The sequence below is a fragment of the Myxocyprinus asiaticus genome, chromosome 5, assembly GCF_019703515.2.
Source record: "Myxocyprinus asiaticus isolate MX2 ecotype Aquarium Trade chromosome 5, UBuf_Myxa_2, whole genome shotgun sequence".
Classification (NCBI taxonomy): domain Eukaryota; kingdom Metazoa; phylum Chordata; class Actinopteri; order Cypriniformes; family Catostomidae; genus Myxocyprinus; species Myxocyprinus asiaticus.
The window spans coordinates 17,732,671-17,738,937 of record NC_059348.1 but is presented as its reverse complement, the minus strand read 5'-3'; positions in this window follow the sequence as shown (position 1 = coordinate 17,738,937).

The following is a 6,267-nucleotide window of genomic DNA, read 5'->3' as shown; positions in this document are numbered from 1 at the left end:
TTTATCAACCTTATAAAAGTAATATAACATTCAGGTGTGTTGGGTGCTGTCATGAAGTTTATTTACATTGCTTTTAGATTGAAACATTTCTGTATTTAATCAAAAATAATGCATTAAATGTGAAGTGTGTAGTTCCCTGTCTGTCACTCACTCGACGTTGTGTCGATGTAGTGACAATAGGGGTTCGATCTTGAGAGCCCTAATCACCTTTGCTTAAAATAGAAAAGGCCAATGAGAACTGGCGAGTGGAATTTGCATGCCACTCTCCACCCCGGACATATGGGTATAAAGGAGATGGCGTGCACCACTCATTCAGATTTTTTCTTCGGAGCCGAATGCATGTGTGTGTGTGTGTGTTCGTCCTCCCACCTTTTGCAGCGGTCACCCTCGCACGGTCAAGTGTTGTGCTTCCCCTGGGTGCTTCGGCAGCTGAGTCTGCGGGTGCTAAAAGAGTATATTCAAAAGAGTATATTTTCTTCTAAAAGAGCTTGCGCAAATGCTTGGCATCTTTTTAAAGATGTCCTTCTGTGTTTGCGCTACTGGATGTGGCCATTATCTCTCCCCTCTGGATACACATGAAATCTGTCTCGAATGCTTGCGGCGCCAGCCTTGCGAGTCCCAAGGTGGGCATGGCGCCACGGCACCCGGCGTGTGACTATCACACCACAGTGCCATCAGACTTTCAGCCCTTGGTCAGACCTGGCATTTCTATGGGCAGGTGTTCCCCTAGAGCAGGTCTCAAGGTGCGTCGTGGTCATGACAAATGCCTCGAACTCATGTTCAACGGGCAGGCAGTGTCGGGGCTCCGCCGGTAGCTTCCTTGGGTAAGTGCCTCCTACCCCCCTTAACGGGACTAGGGAGACGCCTTACCTAACTTGCTGGAAGGTCATGACGTGGTTGAGCGCTCGCTGCGAGGCACGCAGCAGCTTGCCCGTGTCCACTCTTCCGAACCACGTGACATGGTTCAGCGTCTGCGGCGTTTCCTATAGGAACCCCTAGTGTCACTACATCGACAAAACTTCGAGTGAGTGACAGACAGGGAACGTCTTGGTTACTGATGTAACCTCTGTTCCCTGATGGAGGGAATGAGATGTTGTGTCCCTCCTGCCATGGCACTGAACCAGCCACTGACATGGCTGGGACTCCCTATGGGCCCTCGAAGATCCTGAAATTATTATTACTATTATTATTTCACAATTGTGAAATTGTGCGCATACCATGTCTGTGCTACTTCTCTGTTCCTCACCTGTTTGACATGCTCAGGCACACGTCTGTGTACACGCATCCCACGAGCACAATATATGCGCATTTTGCATTTGATTGGTCGTCTAGGAGCAATGCCAAACACCAATTGGCTGTGAGGGAGAGCGGAGAGAAGCAGACATCTGAGTGTGGTGATTTTTCGAGTCACGATGCACACAAAGTCCAAACAAAAATCGGGATACCAGAAAAGAAAAGAGAGGGAGGAGAAGAAAAAGAAACAAATTGAGTGGAAACAACTCCTAACAAATTTCTTTCCAAAGAGAGCAGGAGAGAACAATATTGTTTGAGGCGACCTAAAATGCTGGTATGTTGTGTAAATAGATGCTGCGTGGTAGTCTGCATTTCGTTACATCTGAGATAAGAAACAACTTGTTTCCAAGCCAGTGATAAACTTTCTTATCTCACTGTAAACATGTTAATAAAATAAAATGTTAGCAAATATGGAAAATACTATGTAAACAATGTCCATAGATACAGACTGACTGCATGGATCTTGCATCAAAATGTTAATATGAGCAAACTTGGTCATAACATTAAGATGGCAGGATAATAATACAAAAAAATTCAAATAAAAAATGATTAAACACTCGGTTCCTGAAACAGTCACAGAGAATGAAGCAGCAGGCCTAAGATCCTACGGCTCCTATTAATGTTGCTGAGGATGTGAGTTGGGGCGGAGCACGGCAAATTTACCACCTCAAGCTCCTAAAACCATGGAGGGAGGTGGTCCCTGTGGCTTTGGTGACGATGGTACCGGAAAGAGGGAAGAGTTTGGGCTGGAGGTGAACTTAAAAGCCAGTTGAGGCACCCCGGTCACCTGCGGAGACAACCTCTCACCGTCACAAATCACGGACGTGGCCCGGTTGCAAAGAGAATTCTTGGACGTGTTCTCACCCCTTCCCAGTCGTACGAACCTCATAAAACACCATATCGAAACAACCCCAGGGGTAGTTGTATGCAGTCATCCCTACCGATTACCCAAGCACAAAAAAGTGGTTCGGGAATAATTAAAGGCCATGCAAGAGATAGGGGTAACAGAAGAATCCCACAGTGACTGGGCCAGCCCGGAGGTGCTGATTCCGAAAAGCAATGGCTCGGTCCGGTTCTGTGTGGATTCTAGAAAGGTCAATGCAGTGTCTAAATTTGACGAGTATCCAATGCCTCGTATTGACAACAAACTGCTCGATCGATTGGGCGCGGCTCGCTTTTATTTGACACTGGATGTAACGAAGGGTTAACACCAATGTCCCGTGAGAAAACAGCCTTCTTCACACCATTTGGCTTACACCAAAACGTGACTCTACCTTTCGATTTGTCTGGGGCCCTGGCTACGTTTCAGTGCCTCAGACCACACTCTGCTTATGCCACTGCCTATATGGATGACATCATTATATACAGTAATGATTGGCAGCGGCACATGCAGCATCTGAGGGCAGTGCTGAGGTCACTTTGACAGGCGGGACTCACAGAAAACCCCAAGAAGAGCGCAACTGGACAGGTAGAGGTACGATATCTGGGGTTCCACTTGGTGTGGGCAGGTGCGTCTCCAAATTGATAAGACCACAGCGGTTGTGGCCTGCCTGAGTCCCAAGACCAAAAAGGAGGTGATACAGTTCCTGGGACTGTCTGGCTATTATAGAAGGTTTGTGCCTAATTATTTGGATGTCACCAGCCCACTGACCAATCTCACTAAAAAGGGAGCCCCAGACCCGGTCCAGTGGTTGAAGCCATGCCAACAGGCTGCGCTTTGTGGTGGGCCGTTGTTACATGCGCCTGATTTTTCTCTCCCTTTTGTTGTACAGTCCGACGCATCAGACAGGGGGTTGGGAGCCATGTTGTCCCAGGTGGTCGAGGGGGAGGAGTTCCTGGTGCTGTACATCAGCCAGAAGCTTTTGGCGAGAGAGGTGAGGTACAGCACCGTTGAGAAGGAGTGTCTGGCCATCAAGTGGGTGGTCCTCACCCTTCAGTACTACCTCCTGGGATGGGCTTTCACCCTCTGTTCAGACCATGCCCCGCTCCAGTGGCTCCATTGCATGAAGGATACCAACGCACAGATCACATGTTGGTATCTGGATCTTCAGCCTTTTAAGTTCAAGGTGGTCCACAGGCCGGGGGCGCAGATGGCTGTTGCGGACTTCCTCTCCAGAAATGGGGGGGTAGTACTGGGCAGGCCGGATGGCTCCCTGGCCTAAGCTGGGCGGTGGGGGTATGTGGTGGTGGGGGTGTGGTTGAGTGCCGGCTTGTGAATGGAGATGAGATCAGGAGATGAGAACGATAAGGATCATCACCTGGCAATGATTATCTCTAACAGCTGTTTGTCATTGCATTGAGAGTGGAGATGGGTTTTAAGAGCGAGCCAGATGCCAGTGAAGAGAAAGAGAGCTAAGCTTCCAGCATGTGGGTGAACCAGAAACAAGTTCTGCTGAAAAGAGAAGATTAAGTGTGTGTTACTGTCTTTGCATAGAGCCCAGGATTCTGTGCTATGCCCCTGCTGTTCCCCTCCTCTCTCTCTCTCGCTCTCATGCCCTCTACAGTCGGCAGCCTTGGCTCTTCATTTATGGCCACAATTGTGGTGCTGACGCGAGGTGGTCAATCCAAGACCTGTGAAATTTTCATCTTGTTTCATATTATCTGTCCTTTTTTTCTTAAATTATGCTGCCATATTTTAAGGCTTTTGACATTGCATACACTGCTGAGACATTTCCTCAACCTTCCTGATCAGCTCTGTGTATTTACGATCTACCGCTAGGTTCATAATCCATCATGGCGGACAAAATTAATCGCAGGTGAAGGTTTTAATCACAGGTTAAAATTATAATCTCTGATTTGTTAAACAGTATTTAAAATTAAGTGGTGCAGCACAACTCAAATTAAAATAAAACTTGGATCAACAAACACTGGATTAGCTCTTAACGAAGCTTAATTTAATCCTTATTGGTGCAACCCACCCTAAGGCATTAAATGCCGACACTGCAAGGTGCTTTGCACTGCAGACGGTTCAAGCATTAAAGCCGATGACAATAGGGCTGTCATAACCCCTATTGGACTCCATTGTTTTCGTCTCCATGGGTACCTTTTTTCTATATTTATCTTTCACTTAATGGCATAATTTAAGAATTTGATTTTAAACTAATGTTTTGATTGTTTATTTGCTCAGTTTAAATGAAAAATGTAATTAATTGAAATTAATTATTTACAATTCTATATACAGTATTTAACCATAACTAATGTGTGTTGATGAAAGAAATCTCAATTTGCAAGCAACTTTTGTAGATTTTGTAGCAATGATTGTTGCAGACAGGGCCAGCACATTTCAAATAAGATTGCACCTTTTTGTCCATGGCCTTTAAGCAGCTTTTACAGTTATATTTGTGGGATTGCAACCAGTATGTTAATAGTTTGGGTGCACTAATCCTTTACAATTGTTATAAACTGTGGAAAATGGTACAAGTAATCAAAACTGTGAAATAACACAAACTGAAGTACAGGAACTACAGTATGCAGTAGCCAACAGATGTTACACAAATCAAAACTATCTTATATTTTACATTCTTCAAAGCTGCCCTTTGCCTTTATAATATCTTTTTTGTTCACTCTTGGTATTCTCTCAACCAACTTAATAAGTTAACCACACTGAAAGAAATGATGATTTTGATTTACTTAATAAACTGTAAATACTTAGCATTTTTGCATCATGCTTTTTAAGCAAATTCAACTTAAGGTCATTTTAAGTCAGTTTAGCTGGAAAACATTTTATTAGATATCCATAAATGAATGAGATCATTCAACTTCCTTTACTTAAAAAATTAGGTTACACCAAAATGATTTAACAAATAATGGAAAATAGTTTCAAAGTAATATTTAAGCTCAACTTGGTGGCCAAAAGTTTGGAATAATGTACAGATTTTGTTCTTATGGAAAGAAATTGGTACTTTTATTCAACAAAGTGGCATTCAACTGATCACAATGTATAGTCAGGACATTAATAATGTGAAAAATTACTATTACAATTTAACTTAAACTACTTCAAAGAGTTCTCATCAAAAAAATCCAATAACAGCTTTGCAGATCTTTGGCATTCCAGCTGTCAGTTTGTCCAGATACTCAAGTGGCATTTCACCCCACACGTCTTGTCGGGCACTTCTCATGCACCTTACAGTCTAGCTGATCCCACAAAAGCTCACTGGGGTTAAGATCCATAACACTCTTTTCTAATTATCTGTTGTCCAATGTCTGTGTTTCTTTGCCCACTCTAACCTTTTCTTTTTGTTCTTCTGTTTCAAAAGTGGCTTTTTCTTTGCAATTCTTCCCATAAGGCCTGCACCCCTGAGTCTTCTCTTTACTGTTGTACATGAAACTGGTGTTGAGCGGGTAGAATTCAATGAAGCTGTCAGCTGAGGACATGTGAGGTGTCTATTTCACAAACTAGAGGCTCTGATGGACTTATCCTCTTGTTTAGTTGTACATCTGGGCTTCCACATCTCTTTCTGTCCTTGTTAGAGCCAGTTGTCCTTTGTCTTTGAAGACTGTAGTGTACACCTTTGTAAGAAATCTTCATTTGTTTTGTCAATTTCAAGCATTGTATAGCCTTCATTCCTCAAAAAAGTGATTTGACTGACAAGTTTCTAGAGAAAGCTGTTTCTTTTTTTTGCCATTTCTGACCTAATATTGCCCTTAATACATGCTAGTCTATTACATACTGTGGCAACTCAAAAACAAACACAAAGACAATGTTAAGCTTCATTTAAACAAACCAAATAGCTTTTAACTGTGTTTGATATAATGGCAAGTTATTTTCTAGTCCAAATTAGCAATTTAGCATGATTACTCAAGGATAAGGTGTTGGAGTGATGGCTGCTGGAAATGGGGCCTGTCTAGATTTGATCAAAAATAACTTTTTTAAAATAGTGTCCTATACATACATATAATGTCCTGACTATACTTTGTGATCAGTTGAATGTCACTTTGGTGAATTTAAGTAACAATTTCCTTCTGAAACAGCAA